Source organism: Ambystoma mexicanum, chromosome 6p, assembly GCF_040938575.1.
Source record: "Ambystoma mexicanum isolate Mex_15411 chromosome 6p, UKY_AmexF1_1, whole genome shotgun sequence".
Taxonomy (NCBI): Eukaryota; Metazoa; Chordata; class Amphibia; order Caudata; family Ambystomatidae; genus Ambystoma; species Ambystoma mexicanum.
Window position 1 is genome coordinate 1023922780 of NC_090935.1, and position 20237 is coordinate 1023943016.

Consider the following 20237-nt stretch of genomic DNA (forward strand, 5'->3'; position numbering starts at 1 on the left):
CTACCCTTCGACGACCAGAGAAGATCTATTCCGAAGTCTTCTTCCCTTGAGCTTGGTGGGGATAACCAGCTCATCTTCTACAGCCAGAGGATCCTCTTCGTGGTCGAAATCGCTGCACACTGCTGTAGTGGTCCGGATAGCCACCTGAAGAGCCTCTCCTGTTTTTAAAGGAGTGTACCTTTTATTCACCGTCACTGCTGCCGGCTTCAGCCCTGTGTGGTGCAGACCCCTCCAGACGTCCTCCTCCGGATTGAAGCTCCAGGAAGCGAGGGTCTGCAGGAAACTCCCAGGAACAACTGCCGTGGCACCAGCTTCTTCCTTGTATAAGGTACTGTGTTCTGCTTGAGGAATTTGGGTGAATCCCTTTTCTTCACCTCCAAGGCTTGTCCGTGTCTTCCCTCCTTCTTATAACTTTTGCTTCCTCTGTTGACAATATCTAAGTATTCCTGGCTACGTTGAATCGTGAACTATCTAACTGTGTGATCCTCGACAACAGGAACCCGGTTCCACTTGACACTGGCTCTGGCTTATTGACTTTTGAATTTCTGTCTAAGAGTGTTCTCTGATACTGTCTGCCTTGACAAAAGTATTGCCTATGATTTTTGCCCCCAACTCTCTCTGGGTATCTCAGGCACTAAGTGTGTTTTTGCCGCGGTAACATTTCTTGCCGCGGATACACATTTCTTTAGTAAGACAGAACTGTCATTACTGTCAAAAAGTGATCGCAAGTGTATTCCCGGTAACGTCTTTCGTTTCATAACACCGGTCCGCTCAAAAACAGGGTACTTACCTTGAAGTTATACCGTACAAAGTGAATTGGTTAGTTGTAGTATATTTTACGTGTGGTTTTTGAATTAATAGAAGTGTCGTGTTTATAACAAATGGTTTAAAAATAAATGTACTTATATTTTTTTACCTGAAACCTTGAGTAAGTGTTTGCTTGAGTCACAGTAATTGTTTTCCGTTTGTGTAATCTCTGCTACTGCTCACATACTCTTGAGATAAGCCTGGCTGCTCCGCTACTGCTACCACTTTAACATAGTAGTACAGGCTTGTACCAAAGGTAACATTTGTATTGCCACCTGTAGTCTTAATTGTGTGCAGTGGTCCCTAAGGGCACTGCACAGGATAGTGCCTAACATAGATTAATTAGAAGGGTGTTTTCACAATCATGGCAAGGGCTTGCAAAGGCCCCGTCAGCAGTCACTGAACAGGTTTTGTAAGTTGGTCAATGGGGTGTCTGCGGTCAGTTTGCAGATTGCTCATGTGCTAGAGGGCAAAGGGAAGATTTGATCTCTGGTAAACAGGAGAGCTCATTGTTGTAAGGGATAAGCATTTGTGAAACTCACAGGGTTGTCTGGAACAGGTGGCCTCTCCCAGGGCACTTGCAGAGCTCAGTAGTAATACATTTCAGGAGAGTGATTGTGTTGTCAGAGTGTGGGCGGAATTCACGTGAATAGGAAAAGTGAATATTCATAAAAAATTGGACACCGGTCAGATTTGGGCAATGCAATCAGCAAACAAGAATAGGTCAAAGGGAAATCTACATGTCTTTCTCTCGTCTTCATGTGCTTAGGTATTTTTGGGGCAGGCCCGTGTGTGCCAGTAATAGGAATTCTGTTGTTGTGTAACTAAGAGGCAAGGCTGCCACCAAATATGGAAAAGGTTTCTGAGAAGGGGTCTGTTGGCATCGCGTGTGGGTTGTACATCAAACATTTTGGGAGGTGTTGCATGTGTGTTCATTCTGGGAATCCTTCTTTGATGTGCATAATCTAATTTTCTTGTATCCAGCGAATATATGCAATGATATTACTGTTTTATTGATTGGAAAAACAAGTTTCGCAACCGTCCAAGTGGCTCTTAATGTGCACCAGTGTTTCCTATCCTAATCTCTATGGTCTTGTGATCTGACGCTTAAAGTGCTGAACCTGAGCAGTCATGAATTTACTATAAAGAATTCAATGGAGAAAGTTGGGGATGTAATCATCTATTGGTAATAAATAGATTCCATTCCACACGTATGTTTAAACCCCATATAGTGTTAAGACATTTGTACCATTTCTGTTCATACTTCCTCAATTTATTGTCACTGTCACCACCTTGAGGGTGATCTTTACCCAGTTGATTTACACACAACAGCACCTCATTTGGTCTGTCATTTAGTTGTGTATAGTGCTCAACCTGTGGTTTGTCTGGTACTCTGTTTCTTCAGCATGACTTGTGTACACAGATTCTTTGTCTAATCTCTGTCGTTGTTTTTCCAATGTAAAGTAATTTACATGGATATTGGATGCTATATATCACAAAACTGATCCTGCAATTCAAAAATCTCTCTATATAGTTTGTTTGTTCCTTATACAATTCCATACCGTTCCACCAATATGCAGCAGTTTTTGCATATGTACCTGCTTGGACTCTCTGGCCATCACTGGCTATGTAACATTTGGCCACCCCACCCATTTCCCTGGATTTAAGCTCCTTCACACATGAGATGGTTGCCTGAACTTGGTGAACCATTAATGTGGCCTTAGAAGGACCGGACAAAGCTCATTTTAAGCATTTCGATGCAAGGAACAAAACTCAAAGGCCTTGAAAACCGCATTTGAAGGCCCTAGGATTTACTGTTTCCAAGATCCTTGCAACACAATGCACTGCAATGCACGCACCACAACAGGGTTTGGCGACAGATGGGAAGGGTGCACAGAAGGTCCCAGTATGCTGCAGCATGCCAACTCTTGCCTCCCCTCCACGTCTGCTCCAGGGTATGTCAGCCAGCCACAAGCGCCTATTCTCAGTGCAGTTTATTTCAGAGTGCAAACCACATCAAGCAATATGCAACTCAGATGAGCACCCTACCGGGTGATTGATTTTCAACAATTAATGAGTGTTATCACGTCTGTCTACAGTACCCATGCGCAGTATGGGTACTTTTTGCTAGTTCTCTATATTCCCACATCAATCCATTGGGATGTATTTTTTTTTTTAGATTTTGAGGTCTGGAGCATACTGAGCAGTTCCCACATCTAAAATGTTATTCTTGACAACGCAGATGACAATTCTTAGTTACTTGCATCATTCATGACCTGCTTCACCATAGTCTTCCATGGCAGCATGATGGAAAGTTGCCTATGTCTGGCTCCACAAGTACTGCATTAACATTTCTTTGAATCACTCCTGGGTGAAAAAGCCTAACAAGTCACACTTGCCCAATTGTTTTTTTACTCTGTGTGGGCTTTTTCAGTAGGACCCAATGCACTCCTCATCAGCCCTTCTGTTTAACATATAGATGATTGCTTTCAGTAGATTTTTCTTCAATCCTTTGCAGATGATAAACAAATCCAGTTTATGATCGTGAACTCAAAGGTCAGTCCACTCAAGGACAAAGACATTCTCAAAAAGAACGGCTCCATGAGATAGGTGCCACCATCCAAAACTACCAATCCAACCCTTGCAGCCAAACTCCTATCTCCCTCAACCACCTCATAACATCAATCACCGTAACTGCCTTAGCTACATTCTTTGCTATGTGTATTAATAAGAACTTAGTTGTGGTCAGAATCTGAATGTGCATACATCCATTGCACTGCTCGGATTGTTTAAGATAAATGCATGAGGAGTTAGGCAAGCCTGTAGAAACAGCCTGAGGTTAGAGCAGAAGCAGCCATTGAGCAGAAGGTATGGTCCTGTGATATTTCAAGGGGTATTTTTGAAAAAGATACAAACTATGTGCAGTAACGTGGAGACATAGCAACATTTTGCTGCAGATTTGTAGGCAGAACAAGAGGAAGATGAGGTTATGAAGGAAATACATTATTAAATCTACCTCCAAAGATTGATGGAGCTAGTGGAAACATTAGAGAAATCCAGTAGAACTTCATAAATAGTTGCATTTTACAAAATTAGAAAGTTATTTCAGAGTCAAAAGGACTGCAGTGGGACTAAGACAATTTTTGTTCCTGTCCTTTGTATGATATAAACTGCAAACCTTTAAAGGAATGCTGAGAAATAACGATGGGAAATTTAGCAAGAGTGATCCAGGCTCTGGTTAAGTACACTAAAATAGATCAGTCCAAGTGTGAAAAGGGAATTGAAGAAATCATTACCCAGATCCAATCCGAATGAAAAATAGAAGAACGGAAGAGGCCATTGGCAACAAAAGATTAGAACCTCTAGAAATACCAGGACAAAAGTGACCCCACCATATTTTAGAAGAAATTGAGTTGGTCGAAATGTGAAATTGAAGTGATAGAAAACAAAGATCAGGACTAAATCTAAGGAAAAAAATACAAGAAAGAGTAGATCAAAGAGAGCAAAGGGAGGCAAAGAGAGGCCAGTGGATGAAACAAGACCAAGGAACAACAAGGAGAAAAGTAAGAAAACATGCATCCACATATCAGACTCAAACCCTGCTCCAGAGGAGAAAGAATTCCTGGAATTGGGACTTAACTTCTCACCTCTTTGTTACTTTGACCTAGTGGAAATATGAATTGAAGACTTCAAAAACTCACTAAAGTACAACTACAGCTTCTGTTTTCTGCTACTAAGCAACAAGCTTGTAGATCTGGTGTAAATCGTCCAGTAAAAAAAATGAACTTTCAGATGATGCCCTCTGCAAGCAAGACACAATGAGCCTCATTGTGAGTTTGGAGGTAGCCATGCCCTTAAAAAGGGCATGGCTACCCCCAAACTGGGGTCCGGGTCCCGCAAATGTGGACTTACCAGGCCATTCTGACCTTGGAGGGCCCAGTAATTCCCTTTTGCTGGACCCGGAGCCGGTACGTCCCCATTCCCATTTGAGCCCCCAAAGGGCTCAATGGGAATGGGGAGGATGATAGCAGCGGTACCGTTCATAACTTTACCGTTGCTACCATTCTGGTCAGCCCGCGGGTGCTGCTCTGCACGCCTGATCTGACCAGGCGTGCAGCGCGGCCCCCGCAAGCAGACTCGTAATGTTGCGGCATGGCAACAACAGCGCCGGTAGCACCGTTGTTGCCTTACCGCAACACTTGTAATGAGGCCTTCTGTGATACTATCACATGAGGGTGATCGATTCTGGCACCAGCAGTGAGAGTTCTTGATTTTCAGTTTTCCACCCTTGTACCACTAGTAAATTTGCAGTGAAAATTCCCTCTACTTTCATGCCTTTCACAGATGGGGGAAAGTTCAATTCTGTGAAATTAGTTGAACAGATCTTACTTGATTCTACATGCTCCCAAAAATATATCATTACAATTAAAATGATGTATTCAGTTGCTCCGGGAGACCTTATTCTGAGTTCTCGGAGTGTTATGGCTGTAAGTGCTCAGATATGATGAAACTGCAGCTGCAACCCTTGCTGTCTCAGCTGTGACCCCTGCTGTCTCCCTTGCTACCCCATGCCAAAAAAAATTATCTTTGATTTTGTTCAACTGGCTGCCGGCCTAAAGTGGTAGACTTGGCATGTATGAGCTAAGCACTTTCTAAACATGCCAGGGAATTCAATTGAAACAATGCCTTGCCAGGCAGCAAATAATAGTAATGCCTAATCACACTTTTACACACCCAAAGGCGTGGGTGTCATGGGAAAAAAAGGCTAGTTAAAGGCATTGAACATGGCCATTCCATTATGCAGATTCTTTCATTTCCTTCAAATGCAGCTTTTGTGGCGTGGAGCTCAGAAATTTTGTTTGGCCCGCCAAGTTGAAAAAACCTATGGTATGTTACTGGCAGCGCAAGCGTTTTCTGGCACAAGCATAATATTGCTGAACTCATCTCTGCCCACCTCCTGCAACTCTATGTCTGCTTGTACAACTGCAGGCGCCTTATTTGTCAGAGCTGTGCCATTCTCCGGTCCTTCCAGCTGCAACCCTCTCTTCCCCACATACACGAGTGGAACTGGTGCTGAGTAAGTGCCATGTGTCTAACCTCTGCATACTACCGTCCATGTGTATTGGTAGTAAAGATCATGATGACCCATGTGCCATGTGCTCATGGCTTTATCCAGTCAGTGGCCTGAACATATGAAGTAAAAGGATTATTAGTTTTGGCTAGAAGGTGGTGCTTTAGCGCCACCTATCAGCAGGTTTACATGCATTTGAGTACAGCTAGGGAGAGATGTCATTTGAGGAGGGACACGATTTGTAGGTATTGCTTGGTATGTTACCCACCCATTGACTGAACAATGGCCATGCTAATCCCTATGGCCATCCTCACCCCCTACTTACATATCCATGTCAAAAACACACCTGCCTGGGATCTCGTTGAGCTAGCTTTAGCAAGCTGGTGTATAACAACGTTTCACTCAAAGTGCCTGCCAAGGTTCATTCAAAGAAGTCTGCAGAAAGCGAATGGTTTAAATGGTGCAGTAAACGCTCTAGTGGTGTAATACAAATGTATTAACCAGGTCTCCTGTTAGCTACTTGATTTATAAGCACTATGCATGCCATTCACTGAAGTCCTGTTAAAAAACAAGCATTGTAAAAGCCAACAGTTATGGCTTATCTAGCGATATTACATAGACATTTGCCAGGCATTGCTATCGTATGCCCGGGTATGTGCACAGGTTTTCATCCGCTACCATTTATGGGCAGTTTGGGCCTTTACCGCAGTGTCTGGCAAATACCTTTCCCATGTCTACACAAACGCCAAAACTGTTGGCATTGCCAGTGATTGGTTTTATATTGTGCACTTGCTGAAATGTGGACAATTTACGTAATCCCATTTCCAGATGATGAATTGCTCACATTCTTTGATATGTTTGTGTCCTTTAATGAAATGTGCTTTGACTAAAGCGGGCACAAGTTCATTGTAAATCAGCTGTGTTGGTGGGGAATTTTGCCATAAGCAGTCACATCAGTTTGCAGTTCGTCTACAAGCTGGTGCTGTTCCTCATTACATACCTACATGTGTGATCTATAACTGCATTGGGGCTTCTGGACTTTTACTAAGATAGCAGCCATCAGTTTCACAGCAATAGCCTTTCAAGCTGTTTTTTTTCTTGTAACTTCATTCAGGTTTTCATGCCTAGAGTCACTGAAATGAAGACATAACAGTCAGGCTGTTCTTAACATTCTGGGCCTCATTTAAAATGAGCATTGGCAAAGTCAACAGTGTTGGTGTTTGTAGTTGCATTTCACATGTATGGTGGAGCGGGAAAATGGCAGTACAGAGAGAAAGAAAATATAGCATGGGAGGGGATGAAGGGCAGCAACGGGGCATGGGGGAGGTGAGAGAAGCAATGTTGGGGAGGAATAAGAAATACATAGAAACAAATGACCAAAATATAATCGCTTGTATGGTGACAGTATCCAGAAATGGAAACCTACATGTAGCCCAATAGGCCAGGAAAGTAGCCCAAATATAGACCAACTACCTTTGGTGGCGAAAAGCTTTGAAAGTAACACAGAACTCCTGATAGGTAGAAACGTAGTTAAACACACCACTATTGGATTACATCAGTGGCAAGGACCAATAAATAATATTTCGTTTGTTGGACGATTATGCCACAGAATTTCCAGTCATATTGCCACACACACAGTCAGCTTTCTGGCTCTTTCTCTTCTTTGTATCAATGGTGGTGGTAATATTTTGGTGGCTATGCCAACAAAATGTGTCCAAACTAAAAAGTGACTGTTAGGCTGTACAGGGAGTTTTAAATCACAAACAGTGGTTATCATAAGTGACAGATTGTGGGGACTGCTGCATCCAGAAGGAGAGACTGTTCGGCAGGTCACGCGCATGAGGCTGTTAGAAAAAAGAGAGTAGGCAGACAATGCTAGGGGCAGGGGTGTTGTTGCTAATTTACATATCAGTTTGCAGTTTTGCTAAGAAATTTGTCATCACAATCATGTTTTTATAGAGGACGACATTCACCACTAAATGGTCTCTTGGCCCTGTAACCAAATTGGCAGGGTGAAGCAGAGGAGGCAGTTAATGACTGAAGATGCAATGTGATATCACTTCCTGTTTTCTTAAGGGGTGACATGTCATTTGCGATCACTTCCTTTGATGTCACTTGAGGTGGGTTAAACATGTCATCACTTCCTGTGATGTCATCAGACGCCAAGGGTCATGTGATGTCACTTCCGCTACCCCTGGCATTTTGGTGAAACTACATCCCTGCCTATGCTGCTCCACCTAAAACCATGCACACCAAGGCAAGGTAAAGAAGGACCATCTTATGCATTACTCAACCCTCTGTGGCAGTGTCTCACAGGTGCAGGTGGATATCTTTAAAGCACATCCCATTTCTCATTTTTGAATGTGCTTTAAAATTTGTAAAATAAATTCCACTTATCTGCTCACATACACAGTGGTGGTGAACAGGACATCTGAGATTAATTTGATGGCTGAGGAGAGGGCTCTAGTGGAGTTGGACGAGTAAGAACAAGAAACAAAAGTTGGAGGGGGCTGGGAACAAACGTGTTTTGAAGAGAAGAGGAGGGAAGAGTTTGAGAGTGAAAGTACAGTAAAATTCAGCCAGTAAGGAAGTGGGGGGCCAAGTCTCTGGTGAATTAAAAGACGAGTAGCAGGAATTTAAGGAGAGGGTCATTTTGCATGGAGAGCCATCCAGAATGATGACAATATACGGAGTAAAAGGAGGAATTGGGAATGCTGAAAAGGGTGAAAGTCCCAGAGCAGATTCTTAGGGGAGCATACATGTTGAGAGATACACCAAGAACATTGCTTGTGGATTAATTCCGTTTGCTGCACACTATAATAGAGGTTCATGTTGTAATTGAGAGCTGGGTGTGGTGTGGGCAGATTAGTTTGTAGGGTAAATTGAAGTGATCCTTGAGGAACACCCACTGACAAGGGTTTTGGGGAGGATGTGTATAAGTCCCATGATATGGAGAAGGAGCAGTGAAAGAGATAGGAGGAGGGAAGGATGATCCATAGTGTTGACTGCAGCTGAATGTTATAGAAGGTTGGAATTTAGGAAAGTTAAGCTAGGTGGGCAGTGGTAAATGAATTGGTGACCTGAATATTAGCAGACCCAGTCGGGTGTTTGGCGTACACAATCTAGATGGGAGTCAGTCATCAAGTGAGTGTGCCTTCAGATAGGTGTCCGAGCTGTGACAACAAACTCTCAATGTTTTTAGAGTGGAAGGGAAGGAGAGAGATGGGTCGATAGAATTAGTGGCTGTTAGGTAAACAACTTGGTTTCCTTTTTGGAGACGTATGACTGTGGCTTCTTTGTTACAGGCTGAGAAGATACCAGTGTTGAGTGGGAGAATAACATGGAGTGGTGAGCGTACATGACAGATGTACGTTTCTTAGCAATGTGTTGTGCAACTGGATGCCAATCTGCTACACCCAATCCTCTGCACATATGATAGCTTGTCATTCTGAAGATAAAACCAATTCTCTGGAAACTATCATCCCTGTTAGAAACCTGCAATCTGTGTCTGTCCAGAATTGTATACTACAGTAACGCTATTGCTTTCCATTTACTATATTGACTAGGGGTGAATGGAGTCATAGGGCCTCATCACGAGTTGGGCGGTAACGCCGGCGCTATTAGCGCCAGCATTAATAGCCCTACCGCCAAACCCCCCGGCGCTAATAGCGCCGGATCACGGGTTTGGCGGAACGGGTATTGCCCATTCCCCACTGAGCCCATTCGGGAATTCCCCATTGGGCTTAATGGGGAATTTTCGCGCTCTTACCGCTGGCGGATTTCCCGCCGGCAGCTCAGAGCTGTGGGGAAATCTGCCAAACCCGTGATTTGGTGGACCCTTAAATGCGGCAGTAATAGCACTACCGCCGCATTTAAGGGTTACTGCCAAACTCGTGATGAGGCCCATAGTCTAAAACATCTGGAGAGCCGTATCTTGCAGACTCCTACATTACATCATGTGACACTTCCTTGAGTTGAGACCCTGGATGATTGTATGACGTTTACTGCCATATGCGCTTCGTGATTACCATTAATGCTGATGTGCTAAGGTCACCATAACTTGCATTCATAAACTGACAGGCACATTTCTAGTTGTTTTTTGTACTAAGAGAAACAGCCGTTTCTGAACTTCATGGAGTTGCATTTATATTGACAGTTGCAGCACATATATTTGAGGTTCCATAGGTTTGAACCAAAACTTCAATGTTGTTGATTAGAAGGAAAATAGGAACATTGATAACTGCTGAGTCATTTCAAAGTAGTAACACAGATTAGGTTTTATTTTGAAGGCTGGTTGATTATTTCCATATTTGGTGGCTTAGCAGTTCACAATGATTCCTCCTGTAAAAGCCTTTATTCAATCCGGTTGTGCTGTCAACTGTGGTACTGTAAAGAGGCGATGTCAAATTGTCTGTTGTTAAGAGAATACAGCTTATAGAGAATAGTAAATATGTTTCTTCTTTGCTGGGATCGAATATGAGCATGGGGTGATCCACTATGAAAGCTCTGCTTTAGAGCTTGACACAAGCGCATGCTAGTCCAGATTGTTATCATTCTGGGATCTCTATACTCCATATAATGTTTACAAAGTCCGTTCCGTAGCTTTACTTGCCTGATCACCAATCTGGCCAGCCGCTGCTTTACTCAACTGGGCAAGTGCCTCTGTCATAATGGAGGACAGTGCTGTGATGTTTTTTTCTCATTACATTTTGGGACCTTGGAAAAACTGTTGTCTTAGTCTGAAAACATCCTGGTGCATTTGCTTATTAATTCTCACTCCAATCCAGCTATGCTTGAAACCTGGCAACCTACATACTGTAGCTGAAAACAACTGAGTGGCTTCCCTTAACCATCATTGCCCTAAAATTACCAAATAGCAGGACAATAGGTTAGACAACCTCTGTGTGCAAAAGGGATGTGGTAGAGTGTTGGAAAAGGTATGGAGAACGTTCTAGTTATCCAAACGCCATACTGCCTGCCACATCTACATCACACATTACAAGCTAACGATCCTTGGACTACACCTACATCTGCATAGCCAATGTTCACAAACAAATCTAAGGAGCTCTTGCTCCTCTACCATGCGCTAGCACTCTACTTCAGGTGTCAGAGATCTTGGTCTTCCCAAAAACTCTGAAATCTCATATCTCTGTTCTCCGATACTGCTCACATGCAACACTGTTTCACATTGTCCCTTTGCCAAGGATGGCTGCCTTCCATGAATTTGACCCAAAAACAGAAGTTTAAGTAATTCAAATCCTCAACCCTACCTCGACACCTGCAAGTTGTGCATCTCTAAGCAAGAGCATCCAGACCTGGTCCCTGATAAACCATCTCATACATGCCTCACTTAAAGCAAGTGAAGTTCCTGTCATATTCAAACAAACACATATCAGTCTCTATTAAAAACATCCACCAGAACTGCAGTCAGCCTTCCAAGTATGGCAATATCTTTAGAGACTATGGTCACTTTGCACCTCGTGAGGTGCATAGTTCAGTGTGTCCTCCTGAGTTGGGCCCGGTCTCGCAGCCACCTGCGTTAAAAAGCAGAAAGCTGCAGGGATAGATATCCAAATGTTTCTGCCTATTTAAAAAACAGGATTATGCAGGAGCCTTGATCCTGATTATGTTTATCCATTTCACCACATTTAATAGCTTGCACCATGAAATCCTACTGACCTACATGAATACATCCATGGGATTTAGAGAACTACAATCAGATGAATCTCCTCCTTCTTGACCAATCACACCCACCAGATGAAAATGTATCTAGCATTACCAACATGTCAAGTGCTGCTAAAGTGAAACAGCAGATGCATGCAGATGAGACCTAGACACATCTAAATACTCATGACAGATTACTTTTCCACAAACACGTTGCTGATTTCCTATGTTATGTCCAAACATAGAGATGTGAAAACCATCCAGTCCTTAAAAACTGAGTTACTGCTCTACGATACCGTGGACACTTCTAACACCATTGTGGGTGAAATGTGTGGACTTTAAAATTGTATATCCTCCCCTTGTATACCACTATCTTATAATATCAAGTAGGTACTGCAAATGGCCATGTTAAAACAACTGTTTCTTGCTTATGTGAGTTAGGTCTTTAGGCATTAGTGAGCTTATCTTTGCAATGAAGGCTTTTATCTTAGTGTTGCTATACTTGCCTCCACATCTCTTGCTTCTGACGTGTTTCGCTTTAGGCATATGCAAGCATATTTAAGGCTCACGCTTTCCTAGGATAAGCAGCTTTAGTAGACGGAAGTCATCATACTGTAAGAATGCATGTGTGGAGGCAAAATGGAAGTGGCGGGGCTGGGTAGGTGAGAAGTGGGAGATGCCCAGGGGGTTGATGTTTTCAACTGGAGATCGCCCGTATGCAGCTCTTGCTTGGCAAGAGCGAGATCTATATTGAGGTTGGAAGGGGAGGGAAAGGGGGGGTTGGACATGGGTAGAGGTGGAGCGTATAGCCCTGGAATGTTGGAGGGGTGGAAGGGGCTGCGTGTGAGGATGGGGGACGGTTGGGCAATGCGAGGAAGAAGGTGGGGTTTGAGTGGAGTGGGCATTATTAGGCATTCTGGCACACCAGTGTGCAGCTGTGCTGGTGTGAGGCACGGTGTCTAAATGTAGGATAACACAGCAGGCAAAATGCACCTCGGTTTATGAGAACACAGCAGTAGAAATGCACCTAGATTTAAGATAAACAGTAATGGCTGCACTCCCCACTCACACCACAATTACCTTATCAGTCGCTGCTGGTTGACTGTGGCAGCCTACCCAGGTGAACACAGCTTACATCTGATTGATTCTCAATTGCTGGTCACATTATTCCGGTCTCCAATAAGGTTAAAACATGCACTGGAGCTTCTTCTTTGGAAGATGCGATTTGCCTTAGGGGCCTTATTTTGTATTGTATTTATTTCAATTTTTGTACCGTGTCATAGGCCCGTAGGCCTCACAGCACACATGAAATGAGACAAGACAAACTAAGTGCAAAGAATCAAGACCAGGGAAGAACAGAAGAAAAGCAGTGGCGCATTAGTCAGGACTAAGGTTGAAATGGTGAGTCTTAATGACTTTTTTTAAATGAAGAACAGTCATTAATAAGACATATGGATATAGGAAGAGCGTTCCAGAGAAAGGGTGCTTGAACATAAAAAATGGTACCGCCAAAAGGCACTAGTTTGAATCTTGGTTGGATAAGTGTGGTTGCAGCAGATGACTGAATATTTCTGGTGGATATCTTGCTCTTGATACAATCAGAGAAATATATAGGATATGAAAGGGACAAGCGTCTGTGGGCCAATGTAAGAATTTTGTGTGAGATGCTCTGTTTCACGGGAAGCCAATGTAGGGCTTTCCTAAATGTGGAAACATGAGTATGACGAGAAAGATCCAAAGTTGCATGTACTGCATTATTCTGCGTAACTTGAAGGGCTAGAATGTTAAGAGCGGTGGTACCAGCCAACAAGCTATTGCAACAATCAAACCTGGAGTTGATTAAAGCAGTGGAAAGGGACGAATATAGACTGGATGTGAGATACATGAGGCTTCGTGGACAGTTCATCATCCAAGACTACTCCTAAGGTTTTAACCTTATTGGAGACCAGAATAATGTGACCAGCAATTGAGAATCAATCAGATGTAAGCTTGCACCGACCAGCTTTGGTGGCAACGATCATATATCGGTCTTCTTACAATTGAGGTCCAGGGAGTTACAGGCCATCCAATTCTGAATAGCATTGTAGATGGTATTGTGGGCATAGAGGTCCTGCTTGTAGTGCCCACTGAGCTGAAGAACAACCTTCAGGGTTGTCGGGTTAGTTGGGGGTTGCCCTGGTTGGCAATATTTTGATAGACCTAAAGCCCAATCAGAGGTCATGAGCGTGGTGGGGTAGTGGGGGGGGAGTAAGAAGCGAGGCAGCAGGGCCGGGGTTAGGGGGAAATGGATGCTGACAGTGGCAAATTCAAATTCAATTCAGAAAAGGTATCCAGCAATGTCTGGGTCTTCAGACGGCAGGCAGGGCACTCACCAGATCAGATGAAGGCAGGAAAATTCTGCTGGGGCACCTTACAGTGGAGCTACACCTTGAAGGTTTTCCCAGCGGGCCTAAAGCCCAATCATAGGTCATGATGGTCATGGGGTGCAAATGGTAATCAGGAAATAAGGCAGCCGGGCCAGGATTAGGGTGAGAATGGATGCCGAACACCGCAGATTCAAATTAAATTCACAAAAGGACTCCAGCAACATCTGGGTCTTCAGGCGGCAGGCAGGGCACTCATCAGATAAGGCAAAGGCATGAAAATGCCAGAGGGGCACATTACAATGCAGCTACACCTTCATGGTGTTTCCAATGGGCCTAAGGCCCAATCAGAGGTCATGCACAGGCTGGGGGGAGGATCAGGAAGCGAGGCAGCAGTGAAGGGATGAGGGTGAGAATTGATGCTGAACGTGGCAAATTCAAATTAATTCACAAAAGAACTCCAGCAATGTCTGGGTATTTAGGCGGTAGGTAGGGCACTCATCAGATAAGTCAAAGGCAGAAAAATGCCAGAGGGGCACCTTACAATGCACCTACACCTTCATGGTGTTTCCAATGGGCCTGAGGCCCAATCAGAGGCGCTGGGCAGGGTGGGGCGGAAAGCAGGAAGCAAATCATCAGGTCCGGGATTAGGCAGAGAATGGATCCTGAACGCGGTAAATTCAATTTAGATTCACAAAAGGACTCCAGCAATATGTGGGTCTTTATTCGGCAGGCAAGGCACTCAGCAGATCAGGTGAAGGCAGGAAAATGCCAGAGGGGTGCCTTACACCCCCACCGTGTTTCTAATGAACCTTAGACCCAACCCGAGGTTGTGGGCTGGGAGAGATGCAGGCATGGGCGGAAATCAGGAAACGTGGCAGTGGGCCGGGATTAGAGGGAGAATGGATGACAAACACTGCAAATTCAAATTAAATTCACAAAATGACTCCAGCAATGTCTGGTTCTTCAGGCGGCAGGAAGTGGACTTACCAGATCAGGCAAAGCGAACAGCCTCCCCTTAGCCCCCTAACTCACATTTCCCTTTGCTAAGTGCACCAAGGGGAGCCCTGGCTAATACCCCAACCTAAACAGCCCCCTCCCCAGTCACCACACAAAAGACAAGTAAAGACCCAGGCCTCAGCTACCTCAAGCACCACCTAGCATCACCCATGCTCCACCCCAGATCCCAATCTTTTCTCCCTCGCTACCGCACCCAAGACTCCCCTTCAGCTCCCAAACTGGTCCTAGCCCTATTCCCCTCCTTCCCTCACCCCATTTGTCCACCTTCATCCCCATGCTGTCCACCAACCACCCCCTCCCTAACGCTGCTTCCACCTGTGCTCCGGGAATCCCAACCGGCCCATAGAGTCGGGGTTTTCCCAGAAGCACTTTAAGACAAGATATCAGCACCCTTGAGATGGATGGGGGTGCAGATTAACACTCCAACACCATTTCAATAATGACAACTCAACGGTTTGGCAAAGGGAGTCCGTTTAATGACAAATACAAAAAACAAGGAGTCTCATGAATATCAGCAGATGCGTGATCTTCTCTCTCGCTTCACAACTCCAGCAAACTTCATAAAAATAACATCATTTATACTAAAATCTCGTCATCACTGACGTTTAATGCTTAACATTAGGCCTGCAATTCTATTGGTTCAGGAAAGGTAACTTTAATATAGGTACTATATCTGTATATGGTAACAGAGTAAATGGATTGGATAAACACTGTCAGGTGGGACATCTAAGCCCTACCTTCAAAATGGCTACTGTAGACATCACTAAAAGTATGAAGTCCCATTGGTCCTACTAACTATAGGACCCTAGATTACTTGGTCCACTGTGATTGGGTTGGCACCAAACCCCACACATACTTTTCCACTTTGCTTAGCAGCACGCAGAATGGTCTGCCAAGTGCAAGGTGCCCCTTAGCTCCCCTGGCCTTCCTCCAATTATTGTTGCAATCAATCATCACTTTAGTGACACTGTGTCAATTATTTCACTGTGGTTGGCCTCTAGATTGCATCTCCTGTCTGGGAAAGTTTTGATATCTTCGCCTGGCCTGTTGCCATACGCAGGTGTGAAGGTGTGAAGGTCTTACTTCTCCTTGCTTGGCTGGTCACGTGATTCAGACACAGTGAATTTGCCTCTTTTTCATGTAATTTGTGTATTTGATTTTCATTTCATCCACCACCTGCCTTCAGTTTCTTTTCTTGACCTTTCAGAGAAGGATATTTTCTTCTTCGCTTCGTCTATTATACTGATACAACCTTGGTTTTCCTGGCACGGGTTACCTCTGCTGAGTTTCGTTTCTGCCGCTTATTCTTGATTTTGCTAAATATGAAGCTCTCCTCATGTGCCCTTTAGTAACCTTTGGTTAATTCTGCTTCTTGTGCAAAGTGGATGTATACTTATAAAACGTGCTTCTTTTGAGGCAGATATCTCTAATTTCTAATAAGCATAGCAAGCTGCATGGTTTTCTTAGCTTTCTTGCGGTTCCAAGCATATTACATGTGTAAACTGGTTGAATATCTTCATTGTGCTCATGGCTTAAGCTTTTTATATTTGACATCGTCCATTCACTTTAGGTTCACAATGCCCCTTGTCCATGGAGTTGTCGTCTCTTTACGTCGTTCTCTGTCGTGATTTCTTCTATATATGAGTCAGTCCGGGTTCTTGAGTTGTCACCATTCGTGTTCCATTAAGACCTGTTTGGCTTCCTCAGGGACTGTACTTAGACGATCTTCATTTCGTTTCATTTGTTGATATGGCTTTCTCAATGGGTACCTTAATGTCCATGTTTCCGTACTGTCCATGTTTCTTTGGTATTGGTACTTCAATAGGTATTGTTCTTCTGATGGGTACTGGACAGAGCCCCACTGCGGCTCTCTGCTTTTTTATTTGATCATCATACATCACATATTTTGGTGTGAATGGTCCTGGTACTTCAAAATGGATGGTTGGAGTGTGGGCTGCATTTGGAACCTCCTCTACTCTCCCCCCTCTGGGCGATTCATCGACCACTTTCACCTCTTTCTTTGGATTCATCTTCTTTGGTTCCTCTATATTCACTTTAACTTCATCATCTGGATATATTCTTTCTTCGTCTTCTGGGTCTATACATGATGGTCTGAAGAAATGTCTCCTTGGGGTCCATATCTTTATTACTCCTTTTAAACTTCCTGCTGTTCTCATGTGTTCGTCCTTGTTCCACGTCATCAGTTGACACTGTCCATTTGGGCTGCAGTAAACCCATCTTCCCACATATTTTCTATGCTTCCTGGGATATCAAAACTTTGTTCCTTCTGGTGCTTGAATGCTGGCCTTCACAAAGTCTCTTATTTCTTCATCAGTCAAGTCTTTGGGCTTCCATCCTGGCTCAACATCAATCATGATCTTCATCCCTATGGCTTTTTTCGCAGTTTTCTAGCACTGAGAGATTATTATCTTGATAACACAGAATCCTAGCAGTATCATCACAAGCAGGGCTCCCAGGAACTTGATTGCATCTGCCATCCATTGTGGAACCCATGAGAATAGTGATCCAAACCAACTGTCGTCGTCTACTTCGTCCGTTTCTTCAATCATTTGATTCTGTAGTTTCATCAGCATACCTATGGCCTCCGTTAGAGTTCCATTTTCTTCATCGTAAGATGGTGTAAATGTGCAACATGATTCTCCAATTTTTGTGCAAACACCTCCATCCATAGCTGTGATCATGTCCAGTACATATCTTTTCTGGCGAATCATCAGTCGGACTCCCCTTAACTCTTTCTTGATTGCATTGAATCCCTTTATGGTTGTGTTGATGGTCTGCAGTAACTCCCATCTGGTTATCTGCAACCATTTAGTATTTTTTCCAACTTGAAATCTTGGCATGAAGGTTGTTGTGAACACTGATGAGGTGAGGCTGAACAGCCTGTGTTCATACGGGATCGCATGAAAAGCTTCTTACGATTTGGCAGAAAATTAATTCTCCCTCTTCATTCGAGTTAGCAGTCCATAGATCTCTTCTTCCTCAGGTGAGCATCTGCTTTCAAAAAACTGTCAATGTTCAGGTCACTTTTCAGGATCACTAACGCTGGAACGTGGACATTCAATGTACATATACCTCCCCACTTTCTCAGCAGTCTGATGTATGCTTTGGATCCACATGACCAGTAATGATCCATAATTACTGCAGTTCCATTCATAATTCCTGGAGCGTCAAAGACTTGTCCACAGTTCTGATTCTCTCCCATCTTTCTTGTGCCATTATTCCTGAAGCATAATGTTGAGCTCTCCAGTGGCACTATCTGCAAATGTCCTCCTCTGTCATTGACCCATGTCAGCAGTTTTGCAATCTTTGGCCACAATGGCTTGCATCCGTTCTGTACTATGTCAATGGTGCCTTGGTAACGACCAGTGAGCATCCAGGCTCTACAAATTACTACTCCTTTCTCCCATCCATCCGGTGAAAGCACTGTTCCCCAAATATGCATTTGGCCTCTGTTTTTCCAACTTTGAGCTTCTTCTGGAGTTTTTACTTGGACATTTATTTTCTGGTTTGCTTCTCTTCTGATTTCTGCTTTTTTAACTCCAGGCTTCTCATATCTGATCACAATGTGTTTTGTCTTTCCATTGTTTCTTGTCTTTATGCCCTGGACATAATCGCCTTCATTTGGATCGGTTGCTTCAATTGCCCATTTCAGTGAGGTGTCACTACCCATGAACTGGCCTCTGGTTTTGCACATTGCTATGTGTGAACGACAGTGCATTGTCTTGACATCAATTACGACAGCTACGAAGATCTTGGACTTCCCCATGCTGTACGGTAGGAGTGCACAAAGAAAACATTCCCCCTCTGAACTCGTCTTCCAACTTCTTTCATATGCTGGTGCCAAATGTTGTTTCCCAAATGTGCTGTGTTGTCCAAGTAATTGTTTAGTTCACTGTCATATCTGTGTATGCTTCTCTTGATTCTTAAAGTTTTCATGTAGTTCGCTATAACTACGTACCTGAATGCATCTGTATGGCTTCTTCTTGCTGGAGGATTCTCAGGTATCCTGGTCCATGGTGCAGGTCTCCTCATCTGTACCATTTGAGTAGAGAAATGTCTGGCAGTTCTATTCTGTCCTCTTGCATCTTTTTTCTTCTGGTTAGAAATGCCCATATCATCCACTCTGACATTGATCCAGTATATGGCTGTAATGTAGGACTTGTACTTGTCCCCTTCATTGGATCATGTGTGCTTGTTAATGTTGTCTCTGTTTGTTTATTCTCCAACTCCTCTTGTCTGTTCAGGAGTTCAGCTTTTTCCATTTGCATTTCACCTCACTTGTAGTGGAACTTCTCATAGTAGGCCGTCTCTTCTTCTCCCATGCTTCGGATTGTGGTTCTGCAGTTATTGACACTAGGACTGGCATGTGTGCTTTCAATGTTTGATGCGTGTGGTTGTCAGTAACCGTTTTACATTCATACTCTGCCGACCCTGTCTTCGGATTTTCGATTTGCTTGTTACCATAAGTGTGTGTGTTTCATTCCTAATCACATCCATCTCGAGTTCATTCATTCCACCATCAGATCTTCTAGGAACTGGAATGACTATATAAGGTTGGGGTGCCTTCGTGGGCTTCATGTGTGCAATATTAGGTGGGTGCACTGGAATTGGAACGATTTGTGCACCAATAAAAAATGCAGTTCTAAACATCAGTGACAGTAAAACAATGATGAATATAATGCATAAATACATAATGCCCCTGTAGGTCAATCTACAGTATTTACTTTCAGAAAAGTACGGACGTCTCTCCCCCTGAGGGAGGACGAGATTGCTGCTCTGTATCCCCATTTCGATCATCCATTGAAATATGCTAACTTTTAATATAACTTCTAAAAAATATTATCTCTGGATTCTGTTGGTTCTGTTTGTGAGCTGCAGGCACCGAAACAATTGTCCCCCTTTGTCTGAACACTGGATTGTCTATTATTTCTCAACACAGTTCTCTTTCTGGGCTATGGGAAGCCTCAAAATCATGCAATAATTCAGCAAGTCCCTTTACTGTGCATGTTCAATATATACTAGTTCCCAGTCTGTGCCTCTGATTTGCTTCATTCCCAATGACATGCTGTGTCCTTGTCAGTGTACAAAAGTGAAATCTGTTGTACAACTCTCTCGATCTGTCCCTCGGAGGAACGTTTAAAATCTTCTCAGATAGTTCTGCTGATGACTAGAAAGTTTGTCTTGCATCACGATACCATGCAAGAGCATGCTCATCTACGTAGAGTTAGCTGGGTCTCTGATGAATGTGAGGACGTCACCATCGACATGTCTCCCCACAAGCTCTGGAAAAT